The 24,503-nt window shown below is 40.9% G+C and overlaps 1 long non-coding RNA gene across 3 annotated transcripts; it reads left to right on the top strand.

The window, feature by feature from the left end:
- The first annotated feature begins 1,305 nt into the window (after positions 1 to 1,305).
- On the top strand, positions 1,306 to 10,755 carry LOC127416120 (uncharacterized). Of its 3 annotated transcripts, none has more exons than XR_007893044.1 (5): positions 1,306 to 1,784; positions 3,180 to 3,219; positions 5,719 to 9,088; positions 9,401 to 9,556; positions 10,245 to 10,755. It is a non-coding gene; the product is annotated as an uncharacterized LOC127416120 (long non-coding RNA). The 3 variants fall into 3 exon arrangements; XR_007893043.1 differs by having other exon boundaries at positions 3,180 to 5,826; positions 7,426 to 9,088; XR_007893042.1 differs by having other exon boundaries at positions 3,180 to 9,088.
- The last annotated feature ends 13,748 nt before the right edge of the window (positions 10,756 to 24,503 follow it).

Here is a 24,503-nt window from a genome sequence, read left to right as displayed (position 1 = left end):
CACACACACAACATATACATACAACATTAGAAATGTACATATAAAGATATATACACTTTTTTTTTTTTTTCACATTTTAGAATAATAGTAAAGTCATCAAAACTATGGAATAACATAAATGGAACTATGGGAATTATGTTATAAGGGATCTGTTATCCCTTATTAATCTAAATAAATCAAAACTGTGTTATATTTTAGCATATTCAAAGTAGTCATCCTTTGCCTAGAATTTGCAGACATGAACTCTTCACATTTTCTCAACCAACTTCTTGAGGTATCACCCTGGGATGCTTTTTAAACAGTATTGAAGGAGTTCCCATCTATGTTGGGCACTTATTGGCTGCTTTTCTTTATTATTTGGTCCAAGTCATCAATTTCAAAAACGTGTTTTAATTTTTTTTTTAATTACATTTTAGTTTTATAATGAATAAATTAATATGTTGGCACAATTATATTTTTGTCTACAAAACTAATTTCAAACATTTAAACATACGCCTTCAGATCAAAAGATTTTTAAGATCATGAGAAACATTTCAGACAAGTGTTTCAAAACTTTTGACCGGTAGTGTACGTCAACAGTGAAATAAGAAAAATAAAAAATAAGATACAACAGATAAACTACAGTAGGGCAATAATGTTGTTCAAATATGTTATATACAGATATACAGTTATGTGCAAGGTGATTTAATGCATTGTTCAGAAGAGGTAGGATATGTCAAATAAATATAAATGGAATATAAATATAAATATAAATGAATAGTTCAATATGCACATGATTGTATTGCCACAGTGGAGAGTATTTGGGGCAGTTTTAACTGTTCATAAGGTGAATGGCCTGAGGGAAGAAACTGTTCTTGTGCCTGACTGTTCTGGTGCTCAGAGCTCTGTAGCAACGGCCGGAGGGCAACAGTTCAAAAAGGTAGTGTGCTGGGTGAATGGGGTCCAAAGTGATTTTTCCAGCCCTTTTCCTCAGTCTGGAGGTGTACAGTTCTTGCAGGGTGGGAAGATGAGTACCAATAGTCTGTTCAACAGTCTGGACTCTCCTTTGAAGCCTTCTGATGTCTGACTTGGTAGCTGAACCAAACCAGACATTAATGAATCCCTTTATAAACCCTTTACAAATGCAACCTTAATGTAAAGTTTTACCCATTTATTTATATGGGTGGTTGTAGCTCACGTGATTTAAAGCCTTGCCTTTGGCATTCTTAAAGACATTGCTTCCTGGAAAATAACTGGAATGTGTTTATGATCTTGAAAGGATTGGTAGAGGCAAGTACAACCCACAAAGATATTCTACAGGATCAACACAAGAGGTTCACATCCTCTTGCACTCTGATTGTCTGGGCGCTCAAGGACATAGCTGAAAGAGCCAGACTCAGCAAGAGCTTTTGTTTCTGTCTAACACAGGATTAGAAATACACACATCATTGCAGTTCTCAGATTAGCTGTACTGTATGTGTGTATGGTGATTGTGACAGCACTGAAAGCTTGTCAAGACTAAAACTTAAGCTGTGTATTTAGGCAGTATATCTGTGCATAATGTGGATTACACTGTAAAAAAGGATTTGAGGATTTAGCTACCTCAGCTCATTTTCCTAACTCAGTTCAACTAAAATGTTGTGCGTACTTGAGATATCTAGTTTAACTGTGCCCAACTGATCAGTTCAACCAGAGTAGTTCAGGCAAAAATGCATAGGAAACCCCACTGAACCAACAGCTGTCCATCTCAGTGCCAGCTCCATGTGCAACAAGAAACTTTTTTCTTTGGATCAAGAGTTCCCAAGGTAAGAGCAAATCTTTACCCTGCATGTATTTATTAAAATGCTTGTTAAATTAAGTGTTGAAATGGTAAACTAGATAAATGTTACACAGGGTTGTCAATGTAAACCATGCAGCATCAATTTTTAGTAACTCAAGAAGCAAAGCATTGTTTATGGCCAATTTTAGAACTTGTGTGATTTTTTTAGCTACTGTAGTTAACATAGCTAAACTTTGCATTTATATTTGTGTCCTACTGAGTGTGTGATTTTGAGAAAAGAAAATCGTTTTTTGCAAGTAAATAAATCATGACAAATGAGCTAGCTAGCTAGACTGTGCACATATTATTTTTTTTTAGACTGGTATGTTCATATTAGATTGGTCTGCAGTACACAATTCATGTCCAATTCTTAATAATTAAGCTCAGTGGATTGTTCGGGATCAGTGCTAAATTTGGCAATTTTGTGATTGTTATGCGAAGGGAGCGGGTCAGTTTTGCTGGGAAAATCCAAAGGATGTGATGTTTATGTGCGATCATGAGTGCCTCTCTGCTCTTCTACAGCGAAAAACAGTGTGCAACACTAGCTAACGTTAGCTTAGAGATTGAATCCACTAATGTCAACAAACAGCACAACACAGACTCCAACACAAACTCCACGTAAGCCCATAAAAGTGTCTGCACAAGCGACAGTTAGCTGCTACAGTTCACTTAATGGCCACCGGTGTCATTAATAACACAGGTTTTCTGAATCTAAAAGTTTTTCAGCTGATTGTTTTGCTTGATCAACAGCATGATTTTCTGTGAAAACAAAACATTAGTGCAAAAGCCAAAGTGGACACTGAGAGTTGCTAACAGAATTTCATATTTGACTTATTCATTTTTCATTGTCAGATGTGACACAACAACAGTTTTCTTGTATTTTATATTTGAGTGTAATTTTGAGTACATTTAGTAAAATACACAAGTCAGTGGCACAGTTTTTACTCACCCTATTTTCCAGTATTTTTCACGTTTGTAGAGTCATCAGTGACATTAGCAACTTGTGCGTGTGGTTTATTTTTGCCAAACCTGATCTGTTGAATCTAAATTTTTGAGGCTTTGTACTGTAATGCTTAGTTTGCTGAGATTATTTCCTGCAACTGAATAATACTAGTATAAACTATGACAAGACTGATTTTTCTTGTAATTATTTTATTTTACTATTATTATTATTAGTAGTAGTAGTAGTAGTAGTAGTAGTAGTTTCCATGAAGTTGGTGCATAAATAAACTTTATAGGTACATTTGTTGCAATGACTCTTCATAGTTTTGGTACAAGAATGACTGATACAGAAACACAAAAAGCCCTTTGGCAGTAATGTATGCACATAACTCAAAAGTATGGAGATGGCAATCTGACTTTGACTTTTCTTTTTCTTCAGAGCTGAAGGCTGTACTGAGTACTACGGAGCATCCTGTCCTGTGAGTTGTATGAATTGGATCTGCAAGTTCTGCATATTTTCTTCAGCCAACCAACTCAGCATTATAAGGCATTACAAGCTAAAACAAGGACACTATAATAGGTCTTGCCCCTTACCTTGTATCTACAATGACTGTTTGTGCTCTTTTAAGACACAAGTTGCTCTTAAAAATCATTTGTTGAAACCCATGAATCTCAGTCCAATGTTGTAACTCATTGGCTACAGTGTGAATTATGTGATGTTTCTGAGCCATGTACTCTTAAGCAATACTTTGCTCATTTGGGAGCTCATATGAAGCATAAGGAAACCGTTCACTGGCACAAAAGTAGATATCACTGTGATTCTGGGTTAAACAAAATAAGACCTGAACTAATTTGTGATCACAGTCCAGCAGAAACCAGTGAGGAACAAATAGGAGATGTGGTTTCTCTATATTATGATAACCATCCAAATGATGACAATGACAATGAAGATTATGGAGAATCAATTAGGCATAGTCTTGCATCCTTATTCCTATGAATGCAAACAATTTAGCATGTGTCCAAGTCAGCTACACAGGAAATAGTTAATGAACTGTATGAGATAGGTGTTTTAGCAGGAGAGTTTACTAATACGTCAATTGAAAAAGTGCTAAGGGAACATAATTGCAACACTGACAACACTGTTTTAACTGTGACAAGGGGAAACACTTCAGGAAACTAATCCTCTTTGTTTACTTTCAAAGACAGGACCTTTTGTCACTGACCACAGAGATCATTGTTTTTCAGAAATTATTTTCCTGTAATTAAGCCTGTAGAATATATTTCAGACAATACAACCAAGAAGACATTGGTATATGTCCCCATTCTAAGTGTTTTAACAGAGTTACTCAATATAAATTATATTCTAGAAAAATTAGTAACTGAAGAATCTCTTATGTCAGAGTCTGGTCATTTTAAAACTTTTCGTGATGGCTTATTCTTTAAAGAAAATACACTGCTCTCCAGAGAGGAGCTGTCGATTGCTATTGGACTGTACACAGATGACTTTGATATATGCAATCCTTTAGGTACTTCTAGAAAAAAAATAAGGTGTGTGCTGTGTATTGGGTACTAGCCAATTTGCCTAGCAAATATTGATCATCTATACAATCTATATACCTTGCAGTGCTGTGTAACAGTAATGATATAAAAACATCTGGCTATGAGAAAATTCTTGATCCACTTATAAAAGACATACAGACCAAGGTCTGTTCATCCAGAGGTTAGGAGCAAGCATCAAAGGAACAGTGCTTTTTGTCTCTGCTGATAACTAAGCTGCTCATTCACTTGCTGGCTTTCAGGAATCATTCGCTGTTGATACATTTTGCAGATTGTGCGTTGCCAGCCGTAGCGATATTCAGACAACTGAAGTAAGGGGTGGGTTATTTCCGCTTAGGACAAAACTGACTCATGAGGCAAATGTTTTGGAGGTTAAACAAAATCAACATGTACAGAATGTAAATGGTGTTAAAAGGGATTTTTTGAACAAGTTGAGTTACTTCCATACAGTTACAGGGTTCCCACCTGACTTCCTGCATGACCTCTTGGAGAGAATTGTGCCTGTTGAACTTAGCTTGTGTCTAAACAAGTTGATCTCAAATAAGTACTTCTAGTTGGATGAATTAAATTCTGATATTCAGAATTTCCCATACTTATTCTCTGATAAGACTAACCACCCCAACAGAATACCCACTAGTTTCAGAATCAATGGATCAATTGGTGGAAACGGACATGAGAACTGGACTTTTGTTAAGACTGCTTCAGTTGATCATTGGAGAACTAATCCCAGAAAATGACTAAAAATGGGATGTTCTTCTTGAAATGAAAGACTTAGTAGAACTCTTGGCATCACCCTCTTTCACAAATCAATCACTATGCTATTTGGAAGATAAAATCTCAGTCCATAGGCAATTGCCCCATGAGGCCTTTCCTGAGCCAAAGACCATTTCATAGAACACTATCCCTACCTCATCAGTTGCTTTGGACCTTTGCTAGACTGTTGGACAATTCGCTTTGAAGCACAGCACAGCTTTTATTTATTTTATTTTTTTTTTATTTATTTTTTTTTTAAGTTGTGTGTGATGTGAACAATTTTAAAAAACATTTTGCTAACATTAGCCACAAGACACCAGCATATGTTAGCATACTTCCTTGACATGCCCAGCCTTTTTAAGCCACCAGTGGAGGTTGTGTATCTCTGGTTTCTCTGGACATTTAGGATCACTCATTCAAACAGGCTATTAGACTTAAATACAAGGATGTGAAAACTGTGTCTCTTGCAACTAGTGTCATTCTACATGGCACTAAATACTTTGAGGGGATGTTTGTTTTTATTGGGAGCACAAGTGGACTGTCAGATTTTGGTAAAATTCTCAAAGTACTGATTGTGGGCAACAAGGCATCATTCATCATTGAATGCTTTTCAGCCTGGTACTTGGAGCACTTCAGGTGCTATGAATTGACTAGGAAACTTTCCACAGACCTTGAAGTTGCAGACTCAGAAGAACTGAACACCTTCTGTCCACTGGCCCCTTACATGGTGCGAGGAAGACTACTGATCTCACCCAAGGTGTTTTTACTTCACTGAGGTAACACTTTTATTATTAAACATTTTGCATGATATGGTAAATCAATAATTTTCAACCTTTTTCTTGCCAGAGAATATCTCAGTTCAAATTCAGCTGTTTAAGTGATACTTTGCATTTCAAATTGAAAGGATAACTGAAGTTTATTACACACTGGGCCTTATTTTTGGAGTTTTGGCCACTGTTCTGTGTTATGTCATCTGACAGAGATGTTGCCATGTTCCCAGAACTCAATTAACTTGGTGACTACAATTTTATCTTACTGAAATAAATGGTGGCCAGAACTAGGGCCCAAACCAGAACTGGCCTTAAATTAAATCCCTGAATTAGACTAGTTAAAACAGAATTGAACCCAACCCATTTTTGTTCTAATAGTACTCCGTTAACCCTCTGGGGTCTGAGGGTGTTTTGGGCCCTGGAGAAGTTTTGATATGCCTTGACTTTGTGCTTTTTTCAGTTTCTTAAAAACATATTAATGGCTAAAGTCTGATAACACTGTATTCAGCACAAACGGGGCTACAATAATATGTGAGCAACATATATGTACATATTTGTATTTTTGAGAAAATAACGTTTATGCATGGTTTTTGAAAAAACAAACATTTTATGTCACTGAAATAAGGCCATATAACACATACTAAACATTTATTCACAAGACTTTTGAGGACTGGATCTTGTAGCCTAGAGTTTTTGCTATAAAATTATGTGAAACCCATCCTGATCACTCATTCATACAAAACAATATAGTCATTTAACTTTTGTAAGACACTTTTAGTGTTAGAAAGGCCATATGCGAGGAGGCGTGGATGATCATGAATATTGATGTAATTCACACCTGAGGAGACAAAGACCCCTCCCCTGAGAGAGAATGAATGTGAAGAGACTTAATGATTGAATGTATTATCTGACTATACATTTTCTTTACAAAAAGACTTTACTCTAGACCTACACTACCATTTAAAAGTTTTAGATCAGTAAGATTTTTTTTAATGTTTTTAAAAGAAGTCTCTTCTGCTCAACAAGACTGCATTTATTTGATCCAAAATACAGCAAAAACAGTGATATTGTGAAATATTTTTACAATTTAAAATAACTGTTTTCTATTTGAATATATTGTAAAATGCACTTTATTCCTGTGATCAAAGCTGAATTTTCAGCATCATTACTGCAGTCTTCAGTGTCACATGATCCTTCAGAAATCATTCTAATATGCTGATTTTCTAATATGGGCATATTTACAGCACATTTTACACATTTACACCTGAACAGATATTTGCAAGCACAAGCTTTGTTGATGATAATGAGGCAGCATAAACACTAGTTAAAATATAATCTAAACATTCATATTATTTATATATCATATTACATATAATATTTATATCATACAGCATACAATTTAAAAACCTGTTTTAGCCAAAACAACATTTAAATGTAACTAAAACTTGCCTATTAGGACATATTTCAAATGTCAATACTCTGAATACCAGCTGGCAAGTCTGGAAATAGTCCAACTAGTAAAATATGTACATGTTTATATAACATAGCATGTCAACTAATGTAAGTAAAACTAAATGACTTACTCATCCGGAATTGTATCCTCAGCTGGATCAAATCGCTCTTCAAAATGTAAACATTCATTGTCGGAGTCCCTCTCTTCTTCTGAGGAAAATGTGAACTCTTCATCACTATCCAGGACCATCTGTAGAGCTTCCTCACCTGTGTAGCGTGCCATCTTCCAAACGCGCAGGAAAGTGAATGAATCTGATGATGAACTTGATGTTTTTTAAGGCATTGTCGGGGACGTTTACCATTTGCACCGTATGAATAGCGTGCTCTGCTGGTGGGTGTGATCTCATTAGAGATTATGAGCTGAGCCCATAGAAACTGTACATCGCTTTGTTTCATACAGATTACATTGCAGGAGAATATTTGTTTTAAATTTGAAGTGTTTTATTTAAAAGCAGACATTTTAAGCATTCTTTAGACATATGTTTCATGTTTGTGTGATAAATATTCGCGGAGTTTCAGTTCATTTTTTGACAGGTTTCAGAAAGATGCTCACGGAGACAGAGACGGCTGAAAGCGCACCCTGTTTATTTTCTTTATTTTACAAAAGCACAAGGTTTTGTTGTTATTGTGAGTGTACACAAATAAAAGTAGACCCTTTATGGTTTCTAATGATGTCTTACACTTATCTGTATGCTCAAAAATGACGGAGTATTGACGGAGCTGTTATTCGGAAAAAATCCAGCAGGACGCGCTGGCGCGTCCGTCGACCCCAGACCGTTAAGGTTCCAGCATGTTGCTTCACGTCATTCTTGCAGATGATGACATCCGGAGGGTCCAGATTGAAAGTTTTCTAGAGACAGTGGACGAATTGAAGACTACACTCAAGAGCAAGCTTATTCTAGAGGGTGATATTGTTATCCAGTTTCAAGATCCAGATTTCAACAATGAGCTCTGCAACTTGACTGACATGTCTGAGCTACCCACAGAGAGACCAAGGCTGAAGGTAATACTAAAGGCACCACCCAATGCGCCCCCCTTTGTATCCTCACTGGACAATGGTTGTTCTGACACAGCCAGTAGGTCCTCAGCATTCTCTGTATGTTCTCTATCAACCCATCGTTCCAAGCACTGGCCTGACCATTTTATCATACCCACTTTCTCTTATGATGTTGAACTTAAGCTCAGAAAAGGAAATGAGACTTATGAAGAAGATGGTTCTCTATTTACTGTTATTGCTGCTACGAAGAGAGACATACTTGACAGAGTAGGAAGTGCTATGTATGAGTACAATGCATATCCAACATCAAAAAAAATTGAGGATGTTGCCAAAGCCCTTGTTGAAAAGCATCCCTGTTTGAGAGAGCCAGGTTCTTCACATGGATGGTACTGCTGGAAGTTCAGCCTCACTTTTAAGATGGGTAACCTTCATCAGAAGTACCGTATTGCTGGATGCCCAGAGCTTACAGTCAATCAAAAGAGGTCAACAGACCAATCAACTGGGAACAAGAAACTAAAGAAAGCAAAACGGTCTGAGATCAACTTTTTGCCAGATTTTCCTGAAAAGAAATCTCCAGACTGCCTTGAAAGTGAGTGAATGTCTCTGATGGATGAGATGAAGAAAAGGAAGAGAGACAGGAAAATGATACATGCTCTGATGGAGAGCACCTTTGCCTTGTGAAGGAAGGAGATTGTTGATGGTGAACCTTCTGTGTCTGAAATTGAAGACAGATGGCCAGCACTGTTCTCAGAAAACCAGGTAATTATTTTGTAGATAATCTTTTTTAATTTTTTTAAATGCGGCCTCAAAAATATGAAGCTTTGCAGTCATTCAAATCTTATATTTGAATTTGACTTTTTGTTTCAATATCAGCATTTTTGTGTTTGTTGATTCGGGAATTTTTATTTTATTTTATTTTTTTAGCTGCAGAATTTTACATTTTAATGGCCTATAAGAGCCAAAGTCAACCCAATGCCGACCTCTTTGCTCAACCTACTGTAATATACTTTTATACTGACCTGCTGCACTTACATTGTCTTTGGATCTTCACTTTGGATTTTCTCCTTACAGATTAGTGCGGAGTTTATGCACCTGGTTTCTACTGATATACACTGGTCTTTCTTTGACGGACTCGACAAGTATGTTCCAAGACTGCTACAAATGTACAGAGTGCGAACTATTAGCAGTTCTGACCTGTGCAGTCTACTTCAGCCCCTTGATGTACAAGTAAGGATAGTCTGATTTTACACAATCCTTTGATCACATACCCTCAACCAAAAAAATGACACTGTGTCACTTGTAGAAATAGTGTCAGTCATTGTCAAATCTAATGTGAGGAAAAGCTGTTTCTGTCATTAACTTATCTGCAATTCAGGGTTTACTGGGTCTGGAAAAAATTACAAATTAAAAGGACACTTTAATTTTCTGGAAAACGCACTAGACAACAGTGATAATGTGTATGAAATAATTCACTACTTGGCATTACTATATATGGATTTCTATACAGAGGACTATACTGTGTTAGCTAGAAAATTCAAAAATCACTTTTGGGCACTACACAGGTCATTCCATTCATCTGGCATGCAAGCACAGATGGGTTTTTTGACTGTCTGTGCAGTGCATGGTCATTGTTAGCTTTCAGTTAGCAACCCTTGATTGTACACTTGTACTTGTGCTTGGTATTTTACAATCTATTATGGGATATTTTGAATCTACTATTTATGGTGTAATAATTCTTACTAGACATTTGGACAACACTACTAAATCTCAACACACTATATAGTGGACTATATGGTAAATAAGTGACTGTAGACTGTTAGGTCTCAGACGTATTTTACTATACATGTGTGTATGGTATTGGTGTGTGTGTTTTCTCCCTTTCTCTGATCTGTTTTCCCTTTCACTTTGTTGATAGGTACTTTATTAACATCAACTGTTCTCAATCAACTTGTGTTTGCTGGATTGGCTGGTGACAGGAAAGAGGGGAGATAAAGCCGGTGCTGCTCACGCTGAAGGAGAGAGAGACTTCCTTTCATCAGGATGCGTCCTGTCTCCTGTTCCCAGATGTGCTCGTGTGCTGAAATGTGTGTTCTGTTTATGATACCTATGTTAGTCTGCTGTATAGTGTGTTACAGTCAGAGAGACAACCTAAGTAGTGGTGTGGTGTTAAAGTTATTGTTCTTTAGCTTTATTTTGTAAATACATTATTTGGTAGTGGAACCATTGGGGGAGGGTGCCATTTCTTTTATATTCCTTGTTATTTATTGTTTATGTTTAGTCAGGGAGTTAGGTAAGTCCTTTTTTTTCTTTTCTTTTCTTCTTTTGTTTTTCTAGGTTATTTACTTAATCCCTGCGGTAGTTAAAATCACTTTGTTGTGTTGGCCTTGCTCTCCCCTGAAGTTAATGTCCCTATAATTTTGGTAAATTAAACGTTCTTTTTTCCTTAACTGGGTTGTTGTGTGATTGACTTCTGGGGCAGGAGATTGGAAACATTGGATTTGGCCTTTATGTAGCTTTAAACTCAAAAGAAAAAGAAAAAAAAAAAAAGATTCTCACACTGTAAGATCGCATGCAGTATATGATGTGTATGTGTATGTCTGTTTCAAGCAATATGAAGTTTACACATACTTAAGACAACAGCCAAAGCCTTGGATGGATAGGGACTAGATTAGCCCAGTCAATGGGATTGGACCATAATAATTATAGCCAAACTGTGCCATTGCCCACAATGCCACCATGGTATTTTACAATGCCTTGCATAGACATTAATATACTCCAAGAAACTAAGAAAAATTAGCTATTCTCAGAAGAATATGTTGTACAGCAGTACATGGAACATAAGTACTGCCACATGATGCCTATCTTTAAAGATGGATCAAAAGATCCAATCTCAGGGAAAACTGGAGTAGCTGTTTTTGTACCTAAATATCAGGTATCTATCAGAAAGAGAACATCAGACAACTTATCTGTATTTACTGTGGAATTAGCTGCAATTCTCATTGCTCTTCAGTGGGTGGAGGATATGAATGAGGAGTTATATGTACAGATTCTCTGGCAGCCCTGATAAGCCAGCAATCTGGCCATTCTGATAGTAGACAAGATATTATATTTGAAATCTTGCAAGTATTATATAGGTTAAGTAACGGAGGTTTTTCCATCACATTTCTTTGGGTTCCTGCATATGTAGGAGTGGAGGGTAATGAGGTAGCAGATAAACTTGCAAAGAACTCACTTAAATGCTGTAATGTAGAGATTACCATAAATATGAGTAAATCAGAAGCCAAGACTTTTTCGTAAAGCGGTAAATAACATCTGGCAAAATCTATGGGAAAGAGAGGTAAAAGGAGGCATCTGTTTAAAATTCAGAAAAATGTGGGAACAGGAGATTTGATTTCTGTATTAAGAAGGACAATTCAATAATTACCAGACTTCGTATAGGACACAGAGGGTTGAATGCCAATTTACATAAAATCAATAAGCATCCCACAAGAATGTGCAGTAAGTGCAATGAGCTAAAAACAGTTGAACACATCCTTATACATTGTACAGCATATAACAATGAAAGGCAAGTAATGCAGGCAAAGTTGCAGGAAATGGAAATTAATATTATGTCTCTAGAAACTTTTCTGGCTAAAAAGCATGGGAGAATACCAATGAAAGATGCAGTTTTGGGCTTTTTTAAAAGCAACAGGAGTTGAGTCTAGAATATAGTTGTTATTTATTGTATTTTTTTTAAGTGTATATATATATAGAGAGAGAGAGAGAGATAGAGAGAGAGCGAGAGAGAGAGAGTAATAATTTTCATGTCCCATCGATGCTCCACACTCCAGTTCAGTTGTTGGGGGAAATGCACCAAAAACTAGTTTGCCAACCACCAATAAACAGAAAAGAAGAAGAAAGAAGTCTGATCTTTGCAACACATGTTTGTGGAAGTGTGTCATGGCACGAACAAAGGAGATTTCTGAGGAGGATCTCAGAAAAAGAGTTATTGATGATCATCAGGCTGGAAAACACTACAAAGCAATCTCTAAAGAGTTTGGACTCCACCAATCCACAGACAGATTGTGTACAAATGGAGGAAATTCAAGACCGTTGTTACCCTACCCAGGAGTGGTCGACCAACAAAGATCACTCCAAGAACAAGGCATGTGATAGTAAAAATCTTTGATGTTTAAATTTTTTTTTTTTAATATAATAATAATAATAAATAATTTAATATTTAAACATTTTTATGATATAACAACACCTCTGATGCTCTGGCGTGCATTTTAAGTCTCCCTCCGCCATCACTATAATGAGAGACAGGTGTTAGAGACAATTATGAGCCAGGTGACGAGCCTTACCGCCCTCTCCCGCAGACCAACACATGACCACGCCCCCCCATGCCACACGCCCCCACCGCTGACTCAGGCCGGGGCAACATCTGGCCTGCTCCCGTTTCTGGAGAGAAAGTCAGCCACAACCATCTGCACCCCCAGTCTGTGGATCACCTTGAACTTAAAGGGCTGGAGAGCCAGATACTAACGGGTGATCCACGTGTTGGTATCGTTCATGCAGTGGAGCCACTGCAGAGGAGCACGATCAGAACAGAGGGTGAAGGACCGCCCCAGCAGGTAGTAGTGGAGGGTAAGAACAGCCCACTTAATCGCAAGACACTCCTTCTCGATGGTACTCTATTTTATCTCCCTGAAGGAGAGCTTGCGACTAATAAATAGCACTGGCCATTCCTCCCCCCACCTCCTGCGAGAGCACCACGCCCAGCCCCCTGTCAGATGCATCAGTCTGCAATATAAAGGGGAGAGAGAAATCAGGTGCATGTAAAAGCGGCCCCCCACACAATGCAGACTTTATCTTAAGGAAGGCCTGTTGGCACGACTCTGTCCATTAGACTGGATCGGGAGCCCCCTTTTTAGTAAGGTCAGTCAGCGGGCTGGTGACATCAGAATAACAGGCACAAACCTTTGGTAGTAGCCAGCCAGCCCCAAAAACTGCCTTACCCCCTTTTTGGTCTTGGGCACCGGGCAGGCTGTGATCGCTGTGGTTTTGTCAACCTGTGGACGCACCTGCCCGTGACCCATGTGGAACCCCAGATACCTAACTTACACCTGCCCAGTTGCATACTTCTTCAGGTTGGCTGTGAGTCCCGCCTGTCTCAGCACTCTCAGGACAGCCCTCAGATGTTGCATATGCCGCTGCCAATCATTACTATAGATGATGATGTCATCTAAATATGCGGTGGCATATGCTGTGTGCGGTCTGAGGACCTTGTCCATAAGGCGCTGAAACGTGGCCGGGGCTCCAAACAAACCGACGGAAGTGTCACAAATTGGTGTAATCCGAACGATGTGGAAAAAGCAGTCTTTTCTCGGGACATTGGAGTTAAAGGGATCTGCCTTTGTTAAGTCCAGCGTCGAGTAAAATTGAGCCACACCCAACCGATCGAGTAACTCGTCAATTTGCGGCATTGGATAAGTGTGAAATTTGGACACCGCATTCATTTTTCGGTAGTCAACACAGAAGAGGACCGAGCCGTCACTCTTCAGTACCAGAACTACCAGGCTGGCCCAATCGCTGTGCGACTCTTGTATTATGCCCATTTCGAGCATTGCCTCTAATTCTTACTGAACAACCTTTTTCTTGTGTTCAGGAAGACGATAGGGGCGGCTACGAACCACCACCCCGGGGTGGTCTCGATATGGTCTATGAGGTTCGTGCGACTGGGTAGGTGTGAAAACACGTCCACGAATTCCGCTTGCAACCTGGCAATATCTGTAAGTTGCGACAGCAAGAGGTGGTCTCCGCAAGGGACTGGAGTGAATGAAATTGGTTTGGGAGATACCTCCGGCCTGAGCTCCACCCTCTCCTGAACTACCATCACCAAGGCTACAGGTACCGCCTCCCTCCATGGTTTGAGGAGGTTGATGTGGTAGGTTTGACGTGCCCCTACCCTATCTGTTCGCCTAACCTCATAATCGAGATCTCTGACTTGTCGTGTGACCTCAAAGTGTCCTTCCCACTTTGCGAGTAATTTGGAGCTCGAGGTGGGCAGCAATAAAAGCACTTTATCTCTCTGTGCGAATTCCCGTAGTCGAGTGCCCCTGTCGTACAGTCGTCATTTACGTTCTTGCGCTTGGAGCCAATTCTCCTGTGTTACCCAAAGTGTGGAGTTTTGCTCTAAGGTCAAGAATGTATTGAATTTGGTTTTTACTATTCGAAGGTCCTTCCCCCCCAAGCTTCCCGTATGACATCAATCATGCCGTGCGGCTGGCGCTTATACAGTAGCTCAAACTGGGAAAACCCGGTGGAGGCTTGCGGGACCTCTTGTACTGCAAACAGCAGGGGTTTGAGCCACTTATCCCAGTTTTTAGCATCTTCATGTATGAACTTGCGAGTCATGTTTTTTAAGTTCTTATTAAATCGTTCGACCAACCCTTCGGTTTGCGGGTGATAAATGCTGGTACGAATCAACTTAATGCCTAATAATTCATATAGTTCACGAAGTGTACATGACATGAATGTTGTGCCTTGATCAGTGAGGATTTCCTTTGGAATCCCCACTCAGGAAATATTTTTAAAGAGTGCCTCCGCAACACTATGTGCTGAGATGTTGCGTAGATGCACTGCTTCCGGATATCGCATTGCATAATCCACCAGAATTAATACAAAGTGATGCCTGCGTGCAGTCCACTCTAATGGCCCAATGAGATCCATGCCAATTCTCTCGAAGGGGATCTCGATCAACGGCAGCGGGCACAATGGCACTTTTGGGGTGGCTGGTGGATTCACCAACTGACATTCATGGCACACCGCACACCACTTGTAAACGTCCCCGTGAATGCCTGGCCAAAAGAAACGGGCCATTATACGGTTCAAAGCCTTTTCGTTTTCTAAGTGGCCAGCTATTGGATTATAGTGAGCTGCCTGGAAGAGTGTTTCCCGACAGCTCTTTGGTAATAACAGCTGAGTTGTATTCTCTTTGGTTTGAGTGTCCTGCATCACTCAATACAACCGCTCTTTAATAATAGAAAAGTACGGGTATGTGAACGCAACACCGGGCTGGAGCTGTTGACCATCAATTACTTTCACTTGGTCAAAGGCATGCTTGAGGGACTCATCACATGACTTCTCCAGAAGGAAATCCCCCTCAGGGAAGCCCCTGAGAATGGGGACTCCCTCGTCTGCGTCATCCTGATGCAGAGCCGACATTGACGGCCCTGGCACCACCTCACCAGCCATAGCACACCACACCCCGCCCCACTACTTTGCAGGACCCATCCACACACATTACCTCAATAGATTTTTAAAACCGAGCCAATTGGTTCCCAGAATTAGTGGATGGGTGAGGCGGTGATTAACCGCAGCCTCGACTCTATGCCTTTTCCCCCTGAATCGTATCTCAGTGGTAACCACTGGATACTTCTGAATGTCACTATGCACACACCTCATCCTCACCTGTTTATTTTTATCCAATGCCCCGTCTTGCACCAAGCGTTGGTGGATCAAGGTTTGAGAACAACCTGTTTCCACCAAAGCTTGATGTGTATCCCCTTTTACTCTTACCGGTAACCGATACGCCCCTGCCCGATCGGGGGCAGCTTGTGGAGTGTGGGGGATCCGGACCAGTGTCACCACCTCCAACTCCTGGCTGTGTCCGGTTTCCCCGCAGCTCCAGCAGACTGGCCCAGGTCTTCCTCCCACACTCGTGGGGGCAGTCTCGCCAGCCTGGGTGGGGGATAGCGAAGGGAGACCAGGGGAGTAGGAGGGACAGACAAGTGGAAGGGTCCTCTGGACCGGGGGTGGGGTTTGGGCGGGGCAACTCCCCACCTCAGAGGAGCCGGGACTGGGTGGGACTGAGGGGGATGGGAGGGAGGGGAAACATGAGAGACAGGGGGTGGAGAGAGAGAAGACAACACTGCTTCGCCGCCTCCTGGGAACACCGCCATATAGTCCTCTGCCCACCGGATGGCTTCCTCCAGCGATGCCGGACAGTGGCACTGGACCCACTCGGACATGCCTCGGGAAGTTGGGAGATGAACTCCAGTACCACCAGATCGATGACTTTCATGATGCTGCGGGTTCACCCCACCAGCAACCACTTCCGGCAGGCGTCACGGAGCTGCTGCGCAAACGCGAACGGACGGCCATCCTTCCCAAAGCTCAGAGAGCGGAAAAGCTGCCGACTCTGTGCCGGGGTCCGACCGACCTGTTGCTGGATGGCTTTCTTCAGGTGACTGTAGTCCAGGAGGCTGGCAGTGGGGAGTTGTTGTGCCGATAGCTGCTCCTCCCCAGAGAGTAGGGGCAACAGGCAGGCCGCCCACTGATCAGGAGGCCACTTCCAAACCTCTGCGGTCTTCTCAAAAAGGTAGAGGAAGGCCTCTGAATCATTGTTTGGCCCCACCTTCATTAGGGCCACAGGTAGGGTAGGCTCTGGGGAGGTCGCAGTGCCAGCCCCCTCCCTGGCGATCAGACTCCGGAGCACCTACCGGTCCTCCGCTTGTGCCTGGGGCAGGACTTGGAAGCATTGTTCATGCTCCAGGCGTACCTCCATGAGGGCCTGGTGTTGTGTTTGCTGAATGCTGATGAGGGTCTTGAACACTTCGCCCAGTGGTGAGGACTCCATAACGGCATACTCCTCCAAACCCAGGCTTTTGGCACCACTGTAACAGGACCTTGGTTTGTGGGCAATGGAGGAGGCAGAAGACAACGAAGCAGGTTCAAGGTCAATTTCTTTTAATAAATAAATAGTCCACAGTTGACGGTTACCTTCAAAACAGAAACAATAACAAAAACTCTTTCTCTCTGTGTTTTAACTCGCTGGTCACTCTCTCTCTCTCCTCTGATGCTCTGGCGTGCATTTTAATCTCCCTCTGCCATCACTATAATGAGAGTCAGGTGTTAGAGACAATTATGAGCCAGGTTACCGCTCTCCCTCTCCCACAGACCAACACATGACCACGCCCACCCCCATGCCACAGTTCAGTTAAGAGAATATCTGTTATTTAGAAAGTTTGTGCAATTTAACTACAGCACTTCAATTTAAGCTGTAAAAGTTTATATTTCACAATTTCTGGTTTTTAACAGTTGTTCTTGTATGGTACTAAAGCTGTCTAGAGAAACATGTTACTATGTGAAATTTGTCATAATATTCAGGTATTTATTGTTATGTTTGCACAACTAATAATTATAAATTGATTCAGCAAAATGCTTAGTTTAAACAACTTTTATTTTCATGTTTGTATAACTCAAGATAGCAATACAGGTTTGTTGGTTTTACTAGTCATTTTATGTTGTCTCAACTGCGATTTAGGTTTGTACAACTTGTTGGTATAACTAAATAACTTCTTGAATAAACTTTATACTTTAAGTTGATCAGACTACCTCGTCAGCTTCACCTTTGTCGCCCCAACTATTTATTCTAAGTTTAAGGAACTTAAGTTTCTTAGCTTGCCTAACTCAACATTTTAAGGCAGCCAGGTTACAAATTATTTTAAGTTGAATCAGCTTGTTCATTTTTACAGTGTAACGGGTATAAATGATATATTTAGAAATTTATTTTACTTATTTAATTCATTTTTTATTTAAATTAACTTCTAATATATTTTTTAAATGGAAGAAAATGTTTATATTAAAATATTCCTTCTATGTTCTTATATTTAGAAAATCTTTATCTGAAGCTGTAGCACAAAATAAATTACATTATGTTTGTGAGAATGCATTTCTGTATCCATTACAAAGAAAATTCTGCTTTTGTGTCATGTTGGTGTAACAACTGGGGACTAGAAAACAGAGTTTAAACCCAATATTTACCAGAAGATTATTAGCAATGCTTACATCCATCATTACATTACTGTAAGACAAGTGCTAGGTTAACAGATGAGGCATGTGAGCTTAATTAGCTTGACAAAAGTCAGTGTAGCAGAGCACAGAAGACAGAGCAAACCAAGTGCATGGTAGTGGAAGTCCCAGTAGATAAAGCAGCCCATCTTTAAAAAAAAAAAAAAAAAAAAACTAAATATGCGGTGACATCTAAATAAACTGTTAACGAAAATATTTAACATCACTGAATCAATCAAAATGCATTAGGTTATATCAACAAAACAAATTTAGATTAGGTAGAAATATATCCCTATAAGGTAACAATAGCAGGTTACCACTTTTTACAGTATATGTACACTATATATTTTCAAAATTAGGAGCTGATGGCCATCTGTCAATGAAATAAAACTAAAAGTTTACATTAGTGTAGTTTATAGAATAAGCAAAGCTACTAGAGAAAGAGCTGTATCATGACATATACCATTTAATGTCAGGGAAACCTGAAGATAGTCCAAAATGTGCGAGGCAAGCTGATTAGATAGAAAGAATCTGTATCCTGCAGATACTGCAGGATACAGATAACCTCCCTTACTGTATCTTGATCTTTTAAGGCAGGAAAAAGAAAGATGCATTAGAGTTTTAGATCCTCTTTTGACACATTATGTCCTGCATGCAAGGAAATGCTAAAATAGAAGCAAACCATTTTCTCCACCATGGTAAAATGTTGTTTTGCACCCTAGCAGATTGACCCTGTGAGAGAGAATTTTCAGATTTAAGGAGACTGAAGACAATTAAGAGTCAATTTGATAAATGAAGGACAATAGGGGATATAGGGAAGTTTTAAGTATGACAACGGCCACACGAGGACAGCTGGTGCACAACGAAAAAGTTCAATTGTGTATCTGTATATGAAAATAATGTGTTAGTGTGATTACATTCTGCAAGAAATGAATCATAAACAAACATAAACGACTATTTCTTTATATCAGAATACAGTAATATAGTGATTGTTTATTTATATGAGTTCTAAGAGTTTAGAATGTTACAGAAATACGGGTCTGAGGAGTGACGGAATACATGTAATGGGATTACATATTTAAAATACAAAATATTAGTAACTGTATTCCACACAGTTACAATTTAAATAATTGGTAATTAGAATACAGTTACATTCAAAAAGTATTTTGATTACTGAAGAGATTATTTTTCATTTTATCGTCATTTGTTTCATTTAATATTTAGTCCTTTCAGATGGAAAACATATATACATATAAATGATGCGATCCAAAGTGCATTTGAACAGCGGTGAAACACTTTCTTATGATGTGTTACATTCATACGAGCAGACAAAGAAGTAAGTTTGAAGTAAGTTTGGAGCAGAAGAAATAGAAATAAACCTTGTGTAAATTGTCAGCTTTATGCTAAGCTAAAATGCTATTTCTAGCCATTTTACATGCACATGTTACCAGGCACAATCATATTTTTTATCAAGAAAATTCACGTTGGATCAAAATTTCTTTTTTTCTAGTAAGACCTTTGATATTAGGGCAAAATTCATATTCTTGATAATAATTTTTGTGTTGTTTTCTTGTTCAAATATCTTAAAATCCTTCAAACAAGATCAATTTGATTTATCTTGTTTTAGAAACAACACTGCATAAGATATTTAGGTTTTTCAGAGAATGTATTTTTAACATGTGTATTTTGTCTTACTGGCAGAGTTTTTATAGTCAAAACAAGTTAAAAAATCTACCAGTGCTGAAGAAGTAATCCAAAGTATTTAGAATGCGTTACTAGAATGAGTATCTAACGGAATATGTTACAAATTACATTATACAGCATGTATTCTGTAATCTGTAGTGGAATACATTTCAAAAGTAACCCTCCCAACCCTGCAGAAATATGCCCTGCTTATTCATTTCTCACTTAGGTAGTATAGAGTGGAAGCCCCCCAATATTCAAAACAAGCAATTACAACCTAAATCTACATCCTTGGTGGAAGCAGTCTCATAAAAGTATTTTAAAGTATTAATGAAGCTTGTTCTATGTTTTGCAGCCAAATGCAACATTTTGTGGGCCAAAATACAGTGAATGAGGATGATATTTTATATTTAAAAAAAAATAGCATCTGACTGAGCAATGGTCTTGACTTGACCCATGCTTTGTTCACTACCTTCCAGCATGAAAAAGAACCTTAAAGAGGTAATAAAAACTAGCACTCAATAAAAATGCCTAAGAGGGGAGGGGAAAGCTGACACAAGTTTTTACAAGGTGAATTAAGATGTCTTCAGTGCTTCGTTTTCAAGCAGCTGACTTTTAAATGATGCTCAAGAGCTCAGAGAAAGAGCACAGGTAATAGAAACCAGGAAGACATCACCAGCCGCTTTAATCTTTAACTAAAACAGATCTTATGCATTTTAAAGGATGCTGAAACACTTCCAAATAAGTGCTATTAGAGTGGCCTGACATAGAAAGATTTCACTTGCAGGATGCAATGCATTTTACCATGAAATCATTAAACATAAAACATTTTAGTGATTTTTTATTTTTTTTTCTTATTTTTTTTTTTTTTTTTTTGTGACTGTTGCCATGCACTTGCATAGTAGGGTTTTCATTCCTGGCACCCTGTCAAACTGCTTTGTGACTATTTATATTGTTATATTATTATGATATTGTTAAAAGGTTTTTTTTTTTTTTTTTTTTGAAAAACTGCTAACTTCAGTAAGGCTGGTATCAAACATGTCTTTTCCCTCTTAAATGAAAATGTTGTTTTATGTTTATGGAAGAAGGTGATTTACATACCAGTGTTTCCAGCAACACCTTTGCCAGTATAAGGTTTCAAAGCTTTTGGAGACAATTAGAAACAAATTATGGGCCTTTGAAACAGCACCTCTGAAGAACCATTCATAATGTGTCTTTCCTGGCTTGTGTTTAAACTGAAAAAATACACTCCTACACAAGCCACTTTAATCCCAGTTGAAACAGATCTTAAGCATTTAAAAGGATGTTGAAACACTTCCAAATAAGTGCTTTTAGTGTGGGCCTGACATTTCACTTGCAGGATGCAATGCAGAAAAAAAAAAAAAAACTGCAAATATTACAGTAGTGATTAGATAATGCAGGTAGAACATAGTGTACAAATACAAGACAGATAAGTATTAAGTATTGCTTTATGCATTTGTAACAAGTTCGTGGAATGAAGAATTGAATCCAACTCAAAGGTACTTTTATTCTTCACACATTAAACACGTTTGCTTGACTGCGTAACGGTAAAAGCTTCACACAACACTCGATACGCTATATACAGTGGGACTGGCAGCGGCCAACACACTCGTAGCTTCAGCTGGGTTCTCTCCCTCACTCTGAGGTCTGGCACCTTTTATTTACCCCCCTCTCTCACCGTGAACAAAGAAACAGCAAATACCAGCTATTCATCTCAGGTGAAAACCCTTACTGCTTCCTCTCTCCCCCAGACGAACACTCGACCACGGCCTCCACATACCCCCACCGCCCGACTCAGGCTGGGGGAACTGTCCAGCCTGCCCACTCCCCCCCCCCTTCTGGAGAGGAAGTCCGCGACAGCCATCTGCATCCCCGGCCCGTGGACCACCTCTAACTTAAACGGCTGGAGTGTCAGATACCAACGGGTGATCCGGGTATTGGCATCCATCATGCATTGCAGCAATTGGAGCGAGGCATGGTCTAAACAGAGGGTGAATGCTCATCCCAACATATAGTAGTGGAGAGTGAGGACCGCCCACTTGATGGCCAAGCACTCCTTCTCTATGGTGCTGTACTTCATCTCCCTCATAGAGAGCTTCTGACTAATGTACAGCACCAGGCGCTCCTTCCTCTGCAGCACTTGGGACAGTACCGCACCCAGCCCCCTGTCTGATGCATCCATCTGCAAAACAAAAGGGAGAGAGAAATCAGGGGAATGCAGAAGTGGCCCGCCACAAAGCGCAGATTTTACCTGCGTGAATGCTTGTTGGCACTGTTCCGTGACATCCATAAGATGCGAAAAAGCGAGCTGTGCCCAACCAATCAAGCAGTTTGTCAACATGAGGCATTGGATAAGCATAACATTTTGACACCGCGTTAACTTTCCTATAATCCATACAGAACCAAACCATCGCTCTTAGGTACCAGAACCACCAGGCTGGCCCAATCACTGTGGGATTCTTCTCGATCAGTGGAAGGGGGTGCAATGGCGCTTTTTGAGTGGCTGGCGGATTCACCAGCTGACAGCCACGGCATGCCACACACCACCAGAAAATATCCCCGTGAATGCCCGGCCAATAGAAACAGGCAATGAGACAGCTTTGTGTTTTCCCCTGTCCCAAGTGACCTGCCATCGGATTATGATGAGCCGCCTGGAATATTTCCTGACGGCTTGTTGGTATCAACAACTGGGTTGTATTTTCATTTGTCCGAGTGTCCTGTGTCACTCTATACAACCGATCTTTTATAATTGAAAAATATGGATATGTGAGTGTGATGCCCAGCTGGAGACACTGATCATCAATCACTTTCACTTGGTTAAACACGTGTTTCATGATTGCTCTAGCAGAAAATACCCTACCGGGAATCCCTAAGGGCGGGGGAGGATGACACCTCCACTTCCCCAGTGTCAGCCTGACGCGGAGCAGCCTCCCCAGCCAGCACTTCGCACATCCCACACCAGTTTACTTTCTCACAGGACCCATCCACACACAACCCCTTCAATAGTGATTGAAAAGTTAGCCAATTAGTTTCCAAAATTAGTGGATATGTGAGGCAAGAACTAACCACCACCTCAATATTAGGCTTTTTCCCTGGAATATTACCATGATGGTCACTACAGGATAATCATGAATAACCCCATGCACACACCTCACCTTCACCCGATTATTTGCCTCCAATGCCCTGTTTTGAACCAAGCGTTGATGTATGGAGGTTTGATTACAACCTGAATCCACTATGGCTTGGTATGTACCCCCCTTAATACTCATGGGTATTTGGTATGTCCCTGCTCGCTCGGGGGTGGTCTGTGGGGTGTCGTGGATCCGGATCAAGGCCCCCACCTCCATTAACGGGCACTGCTCTCGAACATGAGCCAGCTCCCCGCAACTCCAGCAGACCGGCCCAAGCCTTCCGCCCACACTTGTGGCAGTGGACTCCTTCATCCTGGGATGAAGAGAGGGGAGAGATGGGGTTTGTGGAAGCAGAGAGCCCTCATGACTGGGGAGCCAGTCTTGGGTGAATGTTCCACCCTTTCCAGGTAAACAGAACAGGACGTAAGGAGGGGGGGGAAGGAGAGGAGACATTAGATGAGGGAAGGGCCTGAGAAGTGCCGGCCTTCGGATACGCTGCCAGATGGTCTTCCACAAGCTGGATCGCTTTGTCCAGCGACAGCTGTCCCCTTCAGCAACCGGGAGACAAACTGCTCCAGCACCACCAGGTTGATGACATCCTTGGCATCACTGTCCTCCTAGGCTGGCACCCACCACCAGCAGGCGTCACAGAGCTGCTGGGCAAAGGCAAACGGGCGGCCGGCCTCGCTCAGAGTTAAGGAGTGGAAACTCTGATGTTCTCCTGGGCTGCGGCCGACCCGTTGCAAGATGGACTTCTTCAGCACCGAGTAGTCCAGGAGGTTGATGACCAGAAGCTTTTGTGCCACGACCTGGGCTTCCCGTGTCAGCAGTGGCAGAGGATGGACCACCCATCTTGAGGCCCCATCTTGGTAAGCAACACGTGGGGGTGCGCTGCTGCCTGGGACGGGGAGGCTGCCCCCTCCTGGGGTACTAAGCTCCACAGCACTTGCCAGACATCCTCCTGGGCCCAAAGGAGCACCTTAAAGCGCTGTTGCTGCTCTCTCTGAAGCTCCATGAGGGCCTGGTGTTGATTTCAGCTGAGTTCTCTCCCTTAATCTGAGGTCTGGCCCCTTTTGTTTCCCCCATTTCTCACCCCATCTACCTGCAATTCATCTCAGATGAAAACCCTTACTGCTTCCACTCTTCCCCAGACGAATGCTTGACCACGCCCTCACCTCCACAGCATGTGACATACAAGGAGAGCACAGACCACCTTGGCAGTTGACATATGCTACCATTGCCCTGTTGTCTGTCTGAACTAACACGTGCTTGCCCTGGATCAACGGCCGAAACCTCCGCAGGGCAAGCAGAATTGCCAACAACTCGAGGCAGTTGATGTGCCAAAGCAGTCGCGGGCCCATCCACAAGCCGGCGGATGGGTGCCCGTTGCAAACAGCACCCCAGCCCATTTTGGAGGCGTCCATCATGACCAGGACGCGCCTGGAGACCAGTTCTAGGGGAACACCTACCCATAGAAATGAGAGGTTGGTCCAAGGGCTGAAAAC

This window comes from Myxocyprinus asiaticus, chromosome 25 (genome assembly GCF_019703515.2).
Source record: "Myxocyprinus asiaticus isolate MX2 ecotype Aquarium Trade chromosome 25, UBuf_Myxa_2, whole genome shotgun sequence".
NCBI classification, from domain to species: Eukaryota; Metazoa; Chordata; class Actinopteri; order Cypriniformes; family Catostomidae; genus Myxocyprinus; species Myxocyprinus asiaticus.
Note: the sequence above shows the minus strand (reverse complement) of the source record. Positions and strands in the feature narration are given on the sequence as shown.